We start from the raw sequence: 19,740 nt of genomic DNA on the forward strand, positions 1-19,740 counted from the left end.
TGACATCACAAAGTATTCAGCTCAATCTCAGAGCCTGTGTTAATGTTGGACTTATTTGCCCGAATTCTTGCTTTCACTGATAATTCTGTTTTTATTAGCTCAGTGGTACTTGCAAGAATTTTCTTTCATTTCATTATTCTTATTCACTTGGAAGTTTTTTCTTAATTCTTAGTGTTATGTGAAGGCATACTTATTAATATTTTGAGAAGTTTTTCTTAAAATCTTTTTACCTTCCCACACCATTTGCAATGTATAGTAATTATAGACTTTTATGTTGATAATACTTTCCTTTAGGTTTTCTTAAGGTATTCTCCATGGTTTTTGAGCATACATTCAATGTTATAGAGAAGTCTATCCTATAGCGGGATTTGAAGGAGGATGGGTAGGGGCACACACGGCCTCATGAAATACAGGTTCAGGCTGTATATTTAGCTGGGCAAAGTTCAAGTTCAAATGAGTGGAGAATAAACTCAGAATAGTAATAAAGAACTAATACTACTTCCACAACTTTTCACACTGGTAGATGTCGTTGTTATTTTTATTTCAGAAGAAATGGAGATATGGAGACACTAAGTAATTTATTAAACATAGGTTGTCTCAGTATGTAACTCAGGTAATCTGCTTTCAGGTTGAGCTCTGAATTCCACCTACACTTTCTCAATGAGGATGCCAAATCAGCTGAATGAATAGAATGAATGAAAGAAAGGCAAAAAATAACAAAGGGGTTTTGAAGCAACTATATAAAGACAGAGAGAGAGAGAGGAGGGAAAGGAGGAGGGAGGAAGAAAGGGAGGGAAGGAGGAGGGGAGTGAGGGGAGGGAGGGGGAAGGAGAGAGGGGGAAGGAGGAGGGGAGGGAGGGAGAGAGAATTTATTCTGTGATAATGCTGATAGTCTCTTTGTAAAGACAAGGGTGACATGTAGCCTGTAGATATTTGAAAGAGAGAGGTATGCTGTTGAAGGTGCTTGGCTTACAGAAGACTGCAGCTGTTAGAATCCACTTCTCACAGTAACTGGAAGAGATCCACAATATCAAATAAAATAACATTGGAAAGTTCCTCAGAATTTATCTGCTTGTTTAATATGAGACACAACTAAGAATAATTGGTATTAACATTATTGGATCTTGTTTTGTGAATTCTCTTGTGCTTTAACATCTAGAAAAGGATAAGAAGAACTCTACAGGTGTAAATAATGTTTTGTGTTCTAAAAATAAGTGTTCCAAGTATCATTAGGGTCACAGTTCTAAATCTGAAGACAAAGGCCAAGTATGGCTATATATCTCTAATCCTATATCTCCAAAGACTATTTATTACCCAACTACTATATGCTATGTATACTTCTAGACAGTGGGAACATGGCATTGGGGAAAGAAAGCAAATACCTATATACTTATGAAGCTTTTATTCTGGTATGGGGCCACTGAGAATAAAAAAGCCTCATAATTAAGTTGTATGATGACAACAAACACCTTAAGTATAATTAACAAAATGAAGAAAAACATGTAGTTGGGAAATGCCCCAACAGTTGGAGGCTTCAGTGGTGGTGTGTTCCTTGATCCAGTGACTTATGAACTAAGTGTGAGCCTTAGAAATATTTGGACAAAAAATGAGGTCTGAGTCTGGAACAAATGAGAATTACCATCACTTGTTTGCAGAATTGATGGAGGATATAGAATAGATCCTACAGACCCAAGGTAGAGAGTGTGCTTACTTCCTGGAACTGTGAGGCCAGATGCAGAGGGCTTTGCAGATAATCCTAATAATTTGATGTTAATAAAATGTGAGGATTTCAAGCTTCTATATCTTAAAAAGCCACTTTTCCTGCCTTGTTGAGAGCAGACTGGGTTGGGTTAGTTTCAAAGTAGAGAAACCAGTTTGGAGGATGTTGTAATCATCCAAGTTAAAGAAGGTAGTCTTGGGCTAGGGAGGTAACAATGCAGCTCTTAGGGAGAGGTGAGAACCTGTATAAAGTTGGGAGACAGAGTCATCAAAATATGTTAGCAGATAGGATGGAGAGAAATGTGAGGGAAAATTGGCAGGTTCTTTGATTGAGCATCTGAATGGAACATTAAATCCTTAAGCAGAGTGGAAAAGAGACCAACATTTGGAAGGATGGAAAGCCCCAGCCATGACATGCAAACCTGAAGTGCTTCCTGTCTAGCCTTTACATACATGGATATGGAGCTCAAGGGAGAATGGTGAACAGCAGACATAGGCTTGAAAGAAGACCAAGACTGTGTGGCATTGAAAGTCATATCCAATATAAAAATCGTCTTTGCACTGAAGGTAGAAGGGGTTTTAGAGAACAGGGCAATGAAGCACTAGAGCATTAAAAGATCTTGGAAGTCAGGGTATGGGGTACCTGTGATCCTAGGAACTGGAAGGTAGAGATAGGAGGATAGCAAATTTGAGAGTGGCATTGACTACACAGCTAGACCTTCTGTCAAGAGACTAAATAAAAACAAAACAAAACAAAACAAAACAAAAGTCTGGTAAAATAAGGAAGGACTGTCGAAAGAAACTAAAACTGAGAGGAACTGAGTAGAATAATCAATAGGTGTGGGATGAAATCAAGAGTACCTCTTGAAGGCCAAGTGAGTACTCAGTCAAGTGTCTCACTGATGAAAGGAGGTTTAAAAGGCAGTATGGAAGGGCTTGGCAATATGGAGGTCACTGGAGACATCTAATTAAGACCTAAGCATGGCTCAGTAGAAGTAAAAACAAGAGAAGGAAAGGAACCAGGATGGCAATGACAGATTTAGAGAGAGAGTTGGGTCAAAAGGATTAGATGTGTGTGGTCTTTAAAAAAGAGAGAAAGAAATAAAGAACAATGTAAGTGAGATAATACCATATTTATGTACTAAGGAAACTTTGCAGGAAAGAAGGGAAAGTGCAGCTGCAGGGGAGAAGGCAGGGAGTCAAGGACCTGTTTCCTTGTGTAGGTAGGCAGAATGAAAGCAGCTTAGCACACGATTCAATGGTTAGCTCCAGAAAGGCATGTAGGTATATTTGCTGTGGGCATATAAGACAGTGGGTCCCTGGAAGAGGGCCTTCAGATCACTTCAAATTTCTTCACAAGGTAGGAATCACAGAAGAGACTGACAACAGGAAGATGGGGAGTGCTTAGAGGCAAGAGAAGGGTGAGAGGTATTTCTGAAAAGTGTCATCTAGAAGAATGGGTAAATTATTCATCATGCACAAGGAATGTTGAGTGGGTGTAAAGACAGGTATCTTTCTAGCAATGTCAACTCCAAGCTACTCAGCACTCTAGAACTAGTGAAAAGCTCACTAGATCTCTGAGGTCTTTGCTTTCCTCCTTTCTGCCTCTGCTTCTTGAAGAGTACAAGTGGAGTCACTGCCCCACTCACTAGCTGAACTGCACTGCTTGCACTTTTGTGATTTCTGCATTACCTTTTCTAATTGCTTGCACTTCATAAATTAGTTCATCATTGCATTAATAATTAATGTTTATGGTGGGAGCCATGTTGAGCTAAGCTTGGCTTTATAAGCGAGCTAAGCTTTTTTTTTTTTTTTAAACAAACAGATGTACTTGTTTCTGAATCAAGTTTGTAGATTGGCGTTATAGAAACACGGTTATGAGTTAGTGTAATTTTGAATTAGTAAAATAGTATCTAGGCCATAAAACCTTTTATTCAGAACAGTTTTATGAATGAAAAGAACATGTGTTTAATGATATAGAGGGAATATCCGTTTCAGTCGTTTCTGTTCTTGCATGGTCAGAAAGGAAAACCAAAGACTAGAGAGGGGAAATTCTTCCATTTTTATGTCTATCAACTTAGCAAAAACTTTACATTTGTGTTTGGACTTTCTGTATCACATGAGAATGATACATACAAGAATTTCCCAGGCAAGGTAGATGGAGTCTGAATGTCTCCACTGACGATGTGCCTCCAAGCTTAAAGTATTAGTGAGATATGAGAATGCTTTATTAATGCTCTAAGTCAAACTAAGAAAAGCCTAGAAATAACTAAGGTTATTATTAGCATTATGAAGAATAAAATGGGTAAGAAAATTTAGAGAGAAGTGAAAGAAATATACGTTCAAAATTAGATCCAAAACAAAACAGAAAATAAAGAAGAAACAAGTTTTCCTGAGCGTTGGTCCTGACTTAATCATTGACTAGAAATCTTAAACAAATCCTTTTGCTAGTGAAACTAACCTTTGCATTAAAAAATTCTGGCTAGAATGGCAAGTCCTCTAAAGAATTCTTTAGTACTAAAGAATGGTTCTACAAAGTATTTAAACTATATAATCTATTAAAATTTTATGTGAAAATGTGTTGATGCTCATTTTATTTCTCAACAGCTAAAGAAAATGGGCCTTTAGTTTCATAGCTTCTTTAATAATACTGTAAGTAACAAAAAAGTAGAAAAGAGCACATTTATTCTAATTTCTCACTAATAATACTTGCTGTTAATAAGGCTGTTGGACAAAATTGCTTTAATATATTAGTTTTATTTTAATTACATTTTATTGATATAGGAAAACTATTTTTACTTTGTGCATTTGTCGAATTTTCTGTTTTTAAAATATTTTGAATCAATGTCTTGTTTTACTAATGTAGAAAATGTTCATTTACAAATAAATATTTGACAAATTCTCAATCTTTGTTAATATAGCACCTCTTTCCACCAAACTATTCCTCATATTCTTAGGAAACATTTTTCAATGACTTCTTCAATGTTCCTAGAACAATTTGGTGTTATTAATGAGGTAATTTTTTTCTGACTTCATAATCATGGATTTAAAAACCCATGCAAAAATTTTGATTTAGAAGTTGAGAAAAATGTAAAATATATTTTTGATGGTATTTTGGTACTTATGTTGATTGTGGAGTTCTTTCCCCTGGGTCTTCTTTGGATGGCATATTAACCAACTTCCCAGCATCAATACATTTTTCCATCCTGAGAGTTGGTGATGTTACAGAATTTCAGTATAGTAATGGATGGCAAATCTACATTTTATTCTTCGTTTTTTGCTATTAAAGGTATGACGAGGTGGGCCTATGGCTCTGTTATTTTTTACATTGTTTTGGTCAAGTTTTTTTTTTAGCTTACACTACCTTTATCAAATATGCTCTCCTTTCCTCTGTGCTCATTTGAAGTCTAAAAGAATTCTCCTCTATCACCGTGTTGTTAAAAAACAGCTTTGCCCATATTTTCTTTTATTATTAATTTGTTTTGCAACAATTAGATCCTTGAAACACATTAAAAGATTTTTCAAACATATAAGCCTGGAAAAGGAAGATACCTTATAGGAAGAAAATAACGTTACTGAGAATTGAAGATGAAGGGAATTCCAATCAGTAGTAGTTTATATACTGTAGATTTGTGCTTTTCTTAGCACTATGGACTGTCTTTAAAAATTTCTTCCCTTCCCTAAAGAAAATTTTTATAGAATATGCTATGTTTTGAATATTGTGGTTTCTGACATATTTTTTAAGTGAACTTTTTTTCTTCTTAGAAAAAAGACTGTGAAATAACATATTTTTCCCCTAGTAGCATAAGTAGGTTGTAATGGGTCTCTATTTGATTTTCTTGGTCTATCCTTTGAATGCATTCCGCTAAATTATATATAAGTTTAGTTATGTTGTACCCAAGGAAAGCAGAGAAGGAGCTGTGGCCATGACAAGCTTTACTTTTGCCTCTTTCTGCCCTCGTGTGTGTATGTGAGATAGAAAATGTAGCATATTTCAGTTCTAATGAGTTGTGTGAGTTCTCAAATGGGTAAGTTAGCACTGTGGGAAGGTTGTTTGTCCTGGACTGATCCTGGATTATTCGCCTATGTTAGCTGAAGAGCTGAAATGCAAGGCTGAATACATGACCCAGGATGAGGTCGCTAGGTCTGGTGACCAGGGTTTTTTTCTGGAACTTGTACAATCGACGTGTGTATGTTTGTGAAATTTTCTCACCCTAGAATATGATAATACTTTGGCCACTGTCATGTGAGAAAAAAATCTGTAACTTCAAAGAAATATTGATCTATATATGTTGATACAGACTAGTTAGTAACCACAGAGCTGGGGCAGGAGGATCCACAGTTCTAGGCCAAACTGGGCTGTATAGAGCACCTCAGTTTTATTGACAAGGTGAGACTTTGTCTCAGAATAGAGAGGGATAGAGGAAAAAGGAGAGAAAGGGAGAGAGACAGAAAGACAGAGGGAGAAAGAGTCACAGAGAGGGAGAGGGAAGAGGAGAGAGTGAGGACCAAAGGAGAAAAGAAGGGACAAGACCTGCAGTGAAACCTATCAATTTAATCTATAAAATTAATATGCATTAATAATTTTATTAAAAAGAGAAGATCAAGATTGACTGAGCAAACACTGACAACAGACTAAGGAGTGCTGAGGAAAGTCTGTCCACATTTTCATGTTTACTTACCCTGGGGCAGAGACAGTCCATGGCAGAGATCCATCTTACTCAAGGCTGCCTTTCTACCCTGTCCCCCAGTGACCCACCTGTTTTGAATATTGGACAACCTTGTTTCACTTCTGAATATTTTCAGGAAAGGAAGTTGTACATCTTTTTTAAAAACCTTTCCACAATAATCTCTATTTTTACTATATTTGATAATAACTCATGCCAAAATCTGCAATATTTTGTTGGCAGTGTTTACTACCTTCAGAACTGACAAACATTTCTTTCTCAACTGCATTTCTTCTGGGTTTTATCTATGATACCATGTCTCAGTTTCTGAGAAGATGTGATAGGTGGTTTTCACAAGAAGTCACTGATTTTTTTTTCTTTCATGTGAACTCCAATGAGCAAAACATCTGTGAACACTTGATGTCGGAATGATAAGTTGGCTTCCCTCTTATGAGTTTCTCAAACCAAGTCACCCAGAGCAGGTTCACATCAGGATTATTTACTGGAGGACATTCAACACCATCAATACACAAAAGAGCGTTGCATTTTAAAAAGACAGCTGTAATGTGCAGCATTTCACAGTTCATTTTAAATCCAAACCCCTCAGTGTTTTCTATGAAGCATTACAGGTGAAGAATGAGTTATCAGAACAGACTCTGGAAGGTATTGATTTATCAGCATCGTTTTTCCTAATGTAGGTAAAGCAGTTATAAGGAACGAATAGATCTTTTGTAGATTAATTAGCCTTGCAAAGGTAATCATGAAAACAATCCTTCCCCTGTTCATGCTCCTTTTCTCTTTCTCTCCCAGCAAACGCTTATACCTTGTATCATATACGGAAGGATTTGCTTAATTCATCATCCTCCATAGGTACAAAAGGAACAGTGGGTGGAAATAATACACTTACCTGTAGTTTATAAAGTAGGGTGACTGCATGAATACGTTAAAGGGCTGGGAGTGCTGGTGCACGCCTTTAATCCCAGCACCTGGGAAGCAGAAGCAGACAGATCTCTGTGAGTTTGAGGCCAGCCTGGGCTACATATTGAGACCCTGTCTCAAAACAAAACAAAACAATACAAAACAAAACAAAACAAAACAAGAACAAAATTACATTAAAGGCACTGTGAAAAAATATCCCATTGTCCTATAATGAAATTGATAGACGGGCTGTTTTAAAGGATACTCTTATAACACATGGATGCATTGAGAATCATGGTATTATTTTGTAATTTACTAATATATCCAAATTTGCAGTTATTTATTTATTTATTTTTAAAGACTTATTTTTGTTTTATTTTATATATTTTAAAATAAATACACTATTTATTTTTGCATTCTAGCTACAGTTTTCCCTCCCTTCTCTCCTCCCATCCCTTCCCTACCCCATCCTCCTCTGTTCCCACCCCCCAATCTACTCATCCTCAGTTTCTGTTTAGGAAAGGGCAGGTCTCCCATGAGTATCAACAGAACATGGCATAGCAAGTTGCAGTAACTCTAAGCACCTCCCCATGTATTAAGGCTGGACAAGGCCACCCAGTATGGGGACTAGTGTCTCAAAAGCCCGCAAATAGTCAGAGACAGCCTGTTTCCACCATTAGGAGTCCCACAAGAGGACCAAGCTACACAACTGTAACATATATGCAGAGGGTCAGTCCCATGCAGGCTCCCTCGTTTTTAGTTCAGTCTCTGTAAGGCAACTAAGAGGCCAGCTTAGTTGATTCTGTGGATTTTCTTGTGGTGCCCCTCTGGCTCCTACAATCCTTCTTCCCCCTCTTCCTCAGGATTCCCTGAACTCTGCTTAATGTTTGGCTGTGGGGCTGCATCTGTTTCCACCAGTTGATGGATGAAGCCTCTCTGATGACAGTTCGGCTAGGCACCAATCTGGTCACAGGAAATGGCCACTTGAGGCTATATATCTGTTATTGCTAGCAGTCTAAGCTGGGGTCTTCCTTGTAAATTCCTGGGAGGTTCCCTTGAGACAGATTTTTACCTGACCCCAAAATGTTCCCCTTTCCAGTAGTCTCAGCACTCCCTCCCTACATCCCCTCCCCAACCTGATCGCTCATGTTCCCATCCTCATCTGCCCTCAATCCACTCATGAAATCTCTTCTACTTCCCCATCCCAGGGAGACTCAGGTGTCCCTTCATGAAACTTTCTTGTTATCTAGTCTCTCTAAGTCCGTGGATTGTAACATAGTTATCCTTTATTTTCCAGCTAATATCCACTTATGAGTGAGTACACACCATGTTTGTCTTTCTTGGTCTTGGTTACCTTACTCAGGATGATTTTTTTTTCTAGCTCCATCCATTTGCCTTTAAATTTCCTGGTGTCCTTGTTTTTAACAGCTGAGTAATAATGCATAGTGTAAATGTACTACATTTTCCTTATCCATTCCTCAGTTGAGGAACCTCGGGTTGTTTCCAGTTTCTGGCTATTACAAATAAAGCTTTTGTGAACATAGTTGAGCAAGTGTCCTTGTGGTATGATTGAGCATCCTTTGTGTATATGCCCAAGAGTGGTTATGCTGGATCTTGCAATAGATTGAGTCCTAGTTTTCTAAGAAACCGCCACACTGACTTCCAAAGTGGCTGTACAAGTTTGTACTTGCACCAGCAGTGGAGAAGTGTTCTGCTTGCTCCACATCCTCTCCAGCATGAGCTGTCACATGTGTTTTTGACTTTAGCCATTTTCACATGTATAAGGTGAAATATCAGAATTGTTTTGACTTGCATTTCCTTGTGGCTACAGATGTTGAACATCTCGGTAAGTGGTTCTGGGCAATTTGAAATTCTCTTTTTAAAGGAATTTTATGATTATTATTATTATTATTGTATGTGTGCAAGTCATTCCATGGAAGTGAAGTTATAAACCACCAGGCATGTATGATGGGGACTGAATCAGAGTCCTCTGTAAGAGCTGAAGGATTAAATGTCCTCTTACAGCTTTCAGCATTTAAACCCTATTGTAGAATATCACTTTAATTATGCAAACATGTGTTGCTGTTTCACTTTGCCTGCCTGAGCCACCTGATTGGTCTAATAAAGAGCTGAGTGGTCAATAGGTAGTCAGAGAAAGGATAGATAGTGCTGGCAGGCAGAGAGAATAAATAGAAGAGAAAAAGAACAAGAGAAGAAGAAAGAAGATAATGAGCCAGAAAGAGAGGGACATGCCCAGGGCCAAAAACCAGGCAGCTGCCAAGCCAGTCAGACACTGGAGGAAGCAGGAAATTAAGGCATACAGAAAGAAAGGTAAAAAGCCCCAAGGTAAAATGTAGATAATAAAGAAACAGATTAGTTTAAGTTAAAGAAAAAAAGCTAGCCAGAAACAAGCTTAAGCTAGGCGGAACATTCAAAACTAGTAAGAAGTCTCCATGTCATGATTTTGGAGCTGCTTGGTGACCTAAAAGAATAAGTCTTTAACTCCTTTAACTCTTACTTCAATAATGTTGAGAGGTGATTAGGCCATGAGGGCTCTGTTCTCAAGAAAAGATTCATTTAATCATCTCTAGAGTAGGTTTGTCATCAGTAAATACATTTGCTAGAGCAGTATATGCTCAGCTCCTTTTCTTGGCTAAAAGTATACTCTTTTGCCCTGATCATAGGATATTCTGGAAGGGGGCATAGAATGATTGCAATAGCCAGATGACTGGAATGTCTGATGCTAGATAGTGTCTTATAGGCATGACAGGGAAGCTGCATACGTGAAATCTCTATACAACATGGCTGGCTAAGCAAGACTTGCATAATGGCAGTATCAATCCACAATGTCATCATGGTTAGTGGGAATTTCACAAAGCTTCATACCTTGATGAGGATGTACAAGCAATCAATAGTTGCTTTTGAGAGAATCGGTCTTTCCTGTAGATGAGCTTCCTGATAAGTTATCCAATTTCAAGTGGTCAGCCATTAACACAAGTACATAAGAGTACATAAGTACATAAGTACTCTAAATGAGCTCAGTAGGGTGTGTGTGTGTGTGTGTGTGTGTGTGTGTGTGTGTGTGTGTGTGTGTGTAAAACAGTAATAATTATAGAGGAAGATGTCATAAATTTGAGGAGTTAAAGGAGACATGAGAGGAAGTAGAAGTGGAGGGGGTGGAATGATTTAAACACAGTACTCATGTATGAAATGATTAAAGTTATTTTTCTTTTAAAAGAAAAGGTCTATATTGCCAGAAAGTCTCATTAAAGGGAATGCTGCTGGCAAATTCTTTGAAAAGGAGAAGAGCCACAGGGAAAGGCTCAATTTCCTTAGATGTTATGTAACATTTGGAGAAATATAAACAGTGCCACCCATTCTGATGCTACCCATCAGAAATGGGGAACAAGTATTGGAAACTTCCATAAAAGCCATCCTTATCATAAAGTAGCATAGAACTTGACTGAATTATGCCCATGCCTGAAGGCTTTGTGGAAGGAGAAGCTTAACATTAGGGAGCTGGAATATTTACTGTAAGAAACTTCTAAGCAGAATATTCAAGGACCCACAGCCTTCTTGTAGGTGATTACAGTAAAATGAGAGAGAACAAAATAATACAGATATGAAATTCATCATTAAAAGCAAACAAAGAAGAGGAGATGATGTGGCCAAGCTGCCCTTTGATAAGTGAATAAGCATGAGTAAAAGTAAGCTAGGTGTTCTTCATCAAGATAATACAAAAATATCCTGCAGTAATTCAGAGGTTTTGAAGGCTGCCTTCAACTCTCAGAGGTCCAGTGATCAAGAAGGGCAGAATGGCTCTGGAATATGGACCTGGGTGCTATCTGTGGACTTGTTGTCTAGTTTCATGGCCTCAGGGATATCCTACCTACAGTTGTATGCAGTTCCTTGCTACCCTAGCTGTGCCTCAAGAAGCCTTAGGGTCAGCTTGGGTAATAGGTCTAGAGGGTACAAATAGTAAAGTCTGGAAGGGCTCCATTGGCACTGATTTAGCAATCATGTAGGACACTAGCACTGTGGGGCATGGCTTCTGGCACCTACATCTCAAAGGAATTCATCAACAGTCTAGAGGCCCAGGCACAGACTTGTTGCAAGGGAAGGTATGGAGCTCATAGTCTATAGGATATTTTTCTCACATTTGATTTCAATGGTTTTGTTTTATGTTTTGGTTTGTTTTGTTTTTGTAGAAAGAATCCAGAGTTATACCCATGAATGTCCATAGTTTCAACTACAACTTTGGAGCTGGGCCTTCTGAGTTTGTGATTAAAGACAGAATATGAGTCAGAATCAAGTACAGGGACACTGACCTTTCTGTCAAGACTGGCTTAGTAGAAGGCCACCATAGGGTGTCTTCTTCCTTGTCTGGAAGTATGAATACAAAGCAATACTGCCCCCAACCCTCCAGATGGGTCCTTAATGGTCTGGTTCAAATTGTCATTAGAAAGTTGAGGCCTAGATCTCCAGTGAACCCTGGATAGACAAGTCTTGGGGTAGGACTTCTTTATAAGGGCTAGGTATACAAAGGAAGAGACTAGCAAGAGCTACATGTGTTCTCTGGAGCCAGACATGAAACTGGAGTCCAGAAAGCCTTCAAGTTCTGGTGGACAACTAGTAACTCAGTAGAAAAACTAGGTAGGATAGAGAGTAGGAATCAGCTTTCTAACAAAAATCATGTCCTCTGTAGAGAGAAGTCAATCTAGAGCTTGGGCTCTTAGTACATCCTTCCTGGCATCATTATGTGAATACATAATGCTGGTATATGGTAGCCCTGGCAGGGTCCTGAAGGAGACAAAACCTTATCTAGTTAAATACAGATGTTTCACTTGACTTCATGAATTTCTCCACAGCAAACTTTGTGCATTCTGCTCACACTCTCAAGACCCACCAGTGAAGGAAATCAGAGTCCTAGGGACTGGGGATGCTATTGGATACGCCTGTCTTCTTACACTTCTTTTTGCCACCATTATGCTTACTCCATTAATCTAGGTGTTAGTGAATGAGAGGAATGGTGAAGTGTCCTCCACTGCAATTCTGGGCAATAAATGGAAGGACATAAGAAGGAAACAAGGAGATGAGATAAAGGGAGGGACCCTATGACTACTTGCTTAGAGTTTTCAACTTCTGACTGCTTAGGTCCTTCTAAATATCAGGAGTTGGAGTTGACCTTACTCTAAAGTATTGACAACAGAATCTCTGTGTGAGGCTTAGGTATCTTCTTAAAGATATATTTATTATTTTTGTTTCATGTGTCTAGGTGAGTGTCTGCATGTATGTGTCTGTCTCTGTGTCTTTGTGTCTCTATCTCTGTCTGTCTCTCTTGATAGCTCATTTACTCTTCTCTCTCTCTCTCTCTCTCTCTCTCTCTCTCTCTCTCTCTCTCTCTCTCTCTCTCTCTCTGTATGTGTATGATCCTCTGGAACTGAAGTAATGGGTAGTTGTGAACCTCCTGAGTTGGTACTGGGAACCAAACCCAATTCCTCTGCATGAAGAGCAAGTGCTCTTAACCACTTAGCCATCTCTCCAGCTTGTTTTTTTCTTTTTTTTTCTTTTTTGCTTCTTGGATGACTAATATATGCAGGCAGAAATGAGATCTAGTGGATATCTATCAAGCCATTACACAAACATGAAAGAATGGTCAATTGTGTAAAACCAATGATTTATAAGTATATACACATCATAACACATATTAATACATACACATTTATAATATATACATTAAAAAGCACACAGAGCTACTCCTTTTAATTATTCTTTTAACTGCTCTATTTATATAAATTCTATTAAGATGTCTTACTCCAAGTATGCTCTGTCAAATGTCAATTCCTGAGTATTTATAGGCAGAGGAAATAAGGAGGATGAATTTCCTTGTGAAACGTGCTTGAGAGCTATATAAAACAGAGTTCCTATAGTTGTTTCCTTTTCATTCTCCTTTTTTTTCCGTCTTCTCATCTTCCACCCTGCCACTCCCATTCCTCCATCTTTCCCTTACTTCCTTTTCCTCCTCTTTCTTCCTTCCTACGTGGGATGGTCGAATCTGAAGCACATTCTAATGCTAGTTGAACAGAGATTATATTTTCTTCTCTTGCGGACATTGCTCTAAAGGCGTCCTTTGGAAGCATTTGTAAAGCAACACTGTAAGTATAGGAGGGCAGAAATATGAAGATAGCTTCTTCAGGGTAGGTTCGTGTTATCTGATGGCTGCCTCCTTAAAGCTTGGCAACATTCAGGATGTGGGGTATTTCTCAATACCATCCTCGATTATGTAATAAATAGTTCAATGAATACTTGTGAAGACGTTATCACACCACTCAGCTCACAAGTAGGGGAACATTCCAAAGAAGGAGCCCAGTTTACATGATTTGACTTTTGAGGATAATCTTTTTTTTTCTTCTGTTTTTCTCTTTAAAATAGCCCTGGCTATGTAAGAATGAATACGTCAGCAGATATCCTTATGTAAACATACATGACAGTAGAAGTCTGGGCCAATTTTCTTTTCTTTTCACAACTGTTTGATAATTTCTGAGAATAATCAAATTCTGAAAACTATCCTCAAAATCTGAGCTAATAATTTAGTTTTTCTAAAAAGGAGAAAATTCCCCTTTGGAAAAAAATGTAGTTGCTAATGTATAGCAAAAAATTGATTTCAATATGGAAGATAGGAAATGAGTGTGACTCATTTTCTTCATGGTGTCCCTGAGTTCATTGGTGAATGAAAAGGAACCATGAGCCGGGCATTGGTGGCGCACGCCTTTAATCACAGCACTCGGGAGGCAGAGCCAGGCGGATCTCTGTGAGTTCGAGGCCAGCCTGGGCTACCAAGTGAGCTCCAGGAAAGGCGCAAAGCTACACAGAGAAACCCTGTCTCAAAAAAAAAGAAAAAGAAAAGAAAAGAAAAGAAAAGGAACCATGAAGCATTTGGTGAATATTTGGCATAAGTACTAGACGCCCCAAGTCTGAAGAGTTTCTGAAAATAAGATCCATTGTCTTACCAACGCTGCTTTGAGGACACCTTCATTGTGGTATGCTTTCAGTTACTGTGATAAAACACTGACAGAAACAAATTGGGGAAGGAAGGCTTTATTTTGCTTTCAGGTTACAATCGAGGGAAGCTGAGACATGAACCTGAAGAAGGAGTCTGAAGCAGGTATGCTGCTTACTGGCTTGTCCCCCTGGATTGCTCAGCTACATTCCTTATACAGCCCATATCCTCTGACCCAGGGATGGCACTATTTACAGTTGACTTGGTCATTCTACATCGTTTAGCAACCGCGAAAATGTCCCACAGACAAATCCACAGACTCACCTGATGAATGCAATTCTTCAAATTGATACTCCTTCTTCCCAGAGATGTGTAGGTTTGTATCAAGGGATTAGAAAACCAGCTAGCATATTGTCTACACTACACTTAATACTGTTCAATACATTTAAACACCAACAGAGAAAACGGACTTGATAAAGAGTCCTGGCAGGGTTAGGAATTTCTGATGTTCCTTCATTTTATCATTAGAGATCTGTCAGATCCTCTCAGTGTTCTGGGGGAAAGGACTCTCACCCCAATTGCATAACGAATCTGAATATACAAGAGCCCATCAAAATTTAGTGGAAAGGAGAGAAGGTCTGAGATTGAGCCAAAGCAAGAGCCATTCTTTTATAGGAAAGAATTCTTTTTAACTTAGAAAGAATGATGGATATATAAATATTCTCATTAAAGAAACTCTCATGGGATGATTTCTCTTTTAAAGAAATTCTATCTTTGCTTGGTGGTAACAGAAAGAAGTGATCTAAACAATAAACACACCCACACAACATGTTGATTACAGTAGTGAAAATTTCACTAGTCTCTATTATTCTTGAGGCCATAGGTTTTGTCTTGTTTGTGAGCCTCAGAAAGTTATTATTAGTTTTGTTTTCTTTGTAGAATATTTTCCACTTTAAAAATGTTTATTCTAACTATTTTTATCTTCTTTGTTTATTTTGCCAGGTTCTTTTCAGTCACCACCAAATCGGTATGAGTCAGAGTAGAAGAAGCTCCAACACATCGGTGTCACCACTATTGCCGTTGCTGTCCTCATGTTTCAGTGGGCATCACCTCCTGAAAAAGAAAAGACTATACAAGGGGAATTTATTTCAATAGCCTTTTATTTTACTGAAAACTGTATATGTCTAACGTAAAATTATATTTTATTCAACCACCAGAGGGAGCCTCCAAATCTATGGATTCTGAAAAAGAAATATGACTGAAGTAAGTGGCAACTTTATGAATCTTATGCTTGACAATTAAAAGCCCAATCCATTCCATGCCATTGGGTTCCATGATTCTTTTCACCCAGAAGGTGTCTAAGGTCTTCTCCTGATACATGTGCCACATCATTTTGATTAACAGTTCTTATAGAATAGACTATTTTTTGCATGATTTTGATTTTTGTCATAGTTTGAGTGTTTCTGGTATTTTAATTTTACAATTTGATTGTTGAGGCTCATCAATTTCTTGCTTCAAAAGTATTTTCTTCCATACTTCTTTTTGATCCTAGATCTTACAGGTGTATTTTTAGTCTTCAAATTGATGATCTTTATCCACATATATTTTTTTTTCTGTAACCCCCAAATTGAGGGTTTGTCGCATCTCTTCCTTTCCATATTTATTTATTTTGATACATTGCTTGTCTGGCCAGGTTTTATTATTAAATATTTAAGAAGAGTCCTGGGGTTTTAGAGTTATAAATCTTTTTCATATTTGGAAATGTCAGCCTAATACATGTTTGACAAATAGGGTGAACATGATATTCTCAGGTGGTTTCCTTCCATCATCTGCAATTTCATTTTCTCCCATGGAGAATCAAGTGTTTCAAAATTTTTCCACAAATATTATTTACACAGTGCATGAGGAAGGATGTTATCCAACTGCTTCCTGCAGGCAGAGCTGGCTATCTTTCATAATCGAGAGCTCTGGACCTCCCAGAAATACCCTTCTTTGATTGCTAAGCACCTTGTAAGTAAACTTCAGTCACCGTGTCCCTGTGGCTTTCTGGTGTGCTCTCTCTCTCTCTCTCTCTCTCTCTCTCTCTCTCTCTCTCTCTCTCCCCATCCCTCATTATATAGACTTATGTGTTCATCATGATACTGTTACCACAGTAGTTAAGGTAGTAAGTATAAGTAAATATATCCATTATCTCAGAGAATTTCCTCTTATCTCCTATCTATTGTGATAAGGACACCTATGGCAGTAGCACAACCCTAGGGAAGGACAGCTCTTGAAAGAATTCTGTTTGTCAACTGCTTCTGCATCCCGCTGTCAAGTGTCCCAATTTTTTTTTTCACACAGTAATGTCATCAATCATGTTTTGTGGCTGTGAAAAACTGTTGTGCACAGAGGTTAAGCAAATTATCCAAGGTCACAGAGCAGATGAGTGAAGCCTGGGAGCTGATCCAGGACTCTGAACTGCTGGGTTGACATATTGTCAACCATTGCTTCACACAGCTGCAGGCTGGCCTGCTCCTTACCATTGCGCTTAATAAAAGTCAGCTATTTTAACTCTCAACCTGAGTTGAAGTCAATGGAATTTCACTACAATTACTAGAATGTTGTCTCAGTAGAAAAATGAATTTTGAATAATGAATAGAGGTGAAACTGATTCATTCCAAGTCAGTATTGACAGAATCATCCTTCTTTTCTTTCTTTTAACTTCTTATTCTCCTGAAACTGCTTATAGATGTGCAGTATTTCCACAAAAGTTTTCCATGAAGACACCACCTGAATATCAACATTTTAGACAGAGTATTCCTTTGATATTTGTATAATTACATAATAATCATGTGTTGATCACTATGTGGATAAATAAAGGCTATTTTCAAATAAAGTAAAATATGAAATATGTCAACTTACCATTTTGAATTTTTCTGCACCAAGCACAGGTATTCTCCAACAAATATGTATTTAATGGCTCAGTCAATGCTGGCCTTCTAGTAGCCGAATGAGCTCACTGACTTTGCAACTTCGGAGTCTAAGGAATGATAACGTCTATCAGCTACAAACGAAGTCAGTAGGCCTACTTCACTGAGATTGCTCCCTGGACCAGCTGCTTTGCCGTTTGCAGTAACAGATACCCATGAGCATGCAAGTCAGGCCTTGCAGTCCGTGGCTTGTTTGGAGTTTCTTCAGCACCTGTTTGTCCGCCATTACCTCTGCTGTACCTTCAGAAACAGCCGGAGGCCTAGTTTTGTGCACTTTGGGAAACAGATTCATACTCTGCTCTAGTAAAGACACATGAGTGCTGCCTCCTCTGCCTACCACAGGGGGCAGCCCATGACTAATAAAGTGTTTAAAGAAACACTAAGGAAAGGTAAGGAAATACAATTAAAAAATGTTAAAACAGATTTCCAGTGTCATTTTTAATAGTGCATTGAATCACTAGGGTTTATTTCACATTTAAAAATAAACAACTCTTCATTAATGCTGAGGATGTATGCAATCAGACCTTAATAAAACTAGGGTTTAAGAGTGTCTTACAGAAAGCAATTTCTTCATGTTTATGTTTTTATGCTTTTTATTTCAGATTTAATAATTCCATGAAAATGTTTTGCTCAGTGTCCCAGCTTTGTCACACTCTCACAAATAAATAATGCACTCCTTAGAAAACATCCTTCCCAAAGGAGAAAATGCTATAAGCATTCATTTTGACTTGTCTTGGAGGCAGTGGTTTTCATCTTTTGTGATACATTTTTAAAAGCCTGAGCAAAAGTGCATAAAGCATAGTTACTCTTAATGAGATGAGCTGCATGCAAAATTCAGAACTCTCAAGGCTGCTGAGGCACATGAAGAAATATCACTCGTGGTGGCTGCCGAGCAGAGGCTTGCCTGTGCTCTCCTACTTCCATTTTTAGCATGATGACAGTAACGTGTACCCTGGAACTTATCTGCTGGGAGTTAAAATTTAACTCCTCTGCTTGCCCAATTATATCAGACATGTTACTCAGTTTCCATGCTTCAGTTTACTTATTAAAACTGGAAATATAGTTTGTAACGGGGGTTAATGGGGCTAACATTTTTTGGTTTTTCCATATTATTTAAAATAGAGTGTATAATAGTATTTATTTTAACAAAACACTTTTTGTAGCACAATTTTCCACTAAAACTCAACATTTCCATAGCAACGATTAAGTTTTCCCATCACCAACCTAGAATGCTTACATAAGAAATCCACTTGTTCCATGCATTAATAAACAGAATCTGAGGTTTTTCCCATCCCCTGAAAGGGAGCCATGGCACTTGAAGGCCTGATATGAAATGGAGTGAGGTAGTAAACGCAGAATGCTTAGAAAAGGCTCTGGATGTAAATAAGCATTAAATAACTGTTTACTGATAAAGGACTATGGACACAATCATCATATAAGGCAAACAAACTGGGCTAACATTGAAGAGGCTAAAGAAAGTATCACAGGAAGAAAACAAATGGCTTATAAAGAGGACAGAACTGTCGTGACCAGATTTCAATCAGAATTTTTTTGTTTGTTTGTTTTGGTTTTTTGGTTTTTTTTCAAGACAGGGTTTCTCTGTGTAGCTTTGAACCTTTCCTGGAGCTCACTCTGTAGACCACGCTGGCCTTGGACTCACAGAGATCTGCCTGCCTCTGCCTCCTAAGTGCTGGTGGTGCACTTAAATCAGAAAACTTAAATCAGAAAATTTTTAGCCCATACTTTTGAAAGTAAAGAAAATAGAGTGAGTTTCCAAAAAATTTTATTCTTCCTGGATTTTATAGGCATTTTATGAATTAGAATAAAGAACAATATTTTAAAAATAAGTTCACATTGACTAGAAAAATATTGTAGAAACACTAATACTTACTAAAATGCATGAAAGACAAACCACATTCTTTGGTTTCTCTTGCTTCTCTCTGTAGCTCATTGGTGGAGTATATCACCTTTTTAATGAATATGAGTAGCAGAAAAATCGAAAGTGCATGCCTAATGATGAGTAGGGTACTTAGGGTCTGAACATGGTGGTATACATCAGTCATTACAACACTAGAAATGAGAACCCTGTTTTGAGACCAGCCAGGTTACATAGGTAGTTGGTCTCTCAAAAGAGACAAGTCAGCTATTACCATGTAAAAAGGAGCTGACATTGTATGGTGTGGAATAGGAGCCATCTTAATTTTAAGCAACGGAGATTTTGTATCAGATAACTTAACTGAGCTCAAAAGTCCCCTCTTTGGGCCACCAAGATGGTTCACTGGGGAAAGGTGCTAGTTGAAGTGTTTGTTCTAGTTAATAAATAGCTGAATTCTTTCTTATAAATATAAAACAAAATTCTTTAAAGAGAACATGCAGAATGTATGGACGACTTAGAGAATATGTTTCATTATGGGACACTTTCAGTCTTTCTCAGGACAGACAATTTGATCCCTTGTCTCCTTTT

The 19,740-nt window shown here is 38.0% G+C and overlaps 1 long non-coding RNA gene across 5 annotated transcripts in view; it reads left to right on the plus strand.

Moving 5' to 3' along the window:
- LOC143271798 (uncharacterized) overlaps positions 1-18,864 on the plus strand; it is a 79,905-nt gene extending 61,041 nt beyond the window's left edge. For 2 of the 5 annotated variants that reach the window (XR_013048946.1, XR_013048947.1), the window contains 2 exons: positions 14,418-14,469; positions 15,307-16,864. This is a non-coding gene — a long non-coding RNA (uncharacterized LOC143271798). Of the gene's footprint in view, positions 1-14,417; positions 14,470-15,306; positions 16,865-17,035 lie in introns of those variants that run through there. The other 3 variants (XR_013048950.1, XR_013048948.1, XR_013048949.1) reach the window with 3 other exon arrangements.
- Positions 18,865-19,740: the final 876 nt, after the last annotated feature.

Source organism: Peromyscus maniculatus, chromosome 2, assembly GCF_049852395.1.
Source record: "Peromyscus maniculatus bairdii isolate BWxNUB_F1_BW_parent chromosome 2, HU_Pman_BW_mat_3.1, whole genome shotgun sequence".
Taxonomy (NCBI): Eukaryota; Metazoa; Chordata; class Mammalia; order Rodentia; family Cricetidae; genus Peromyscus; species Peromyscus maniculatus.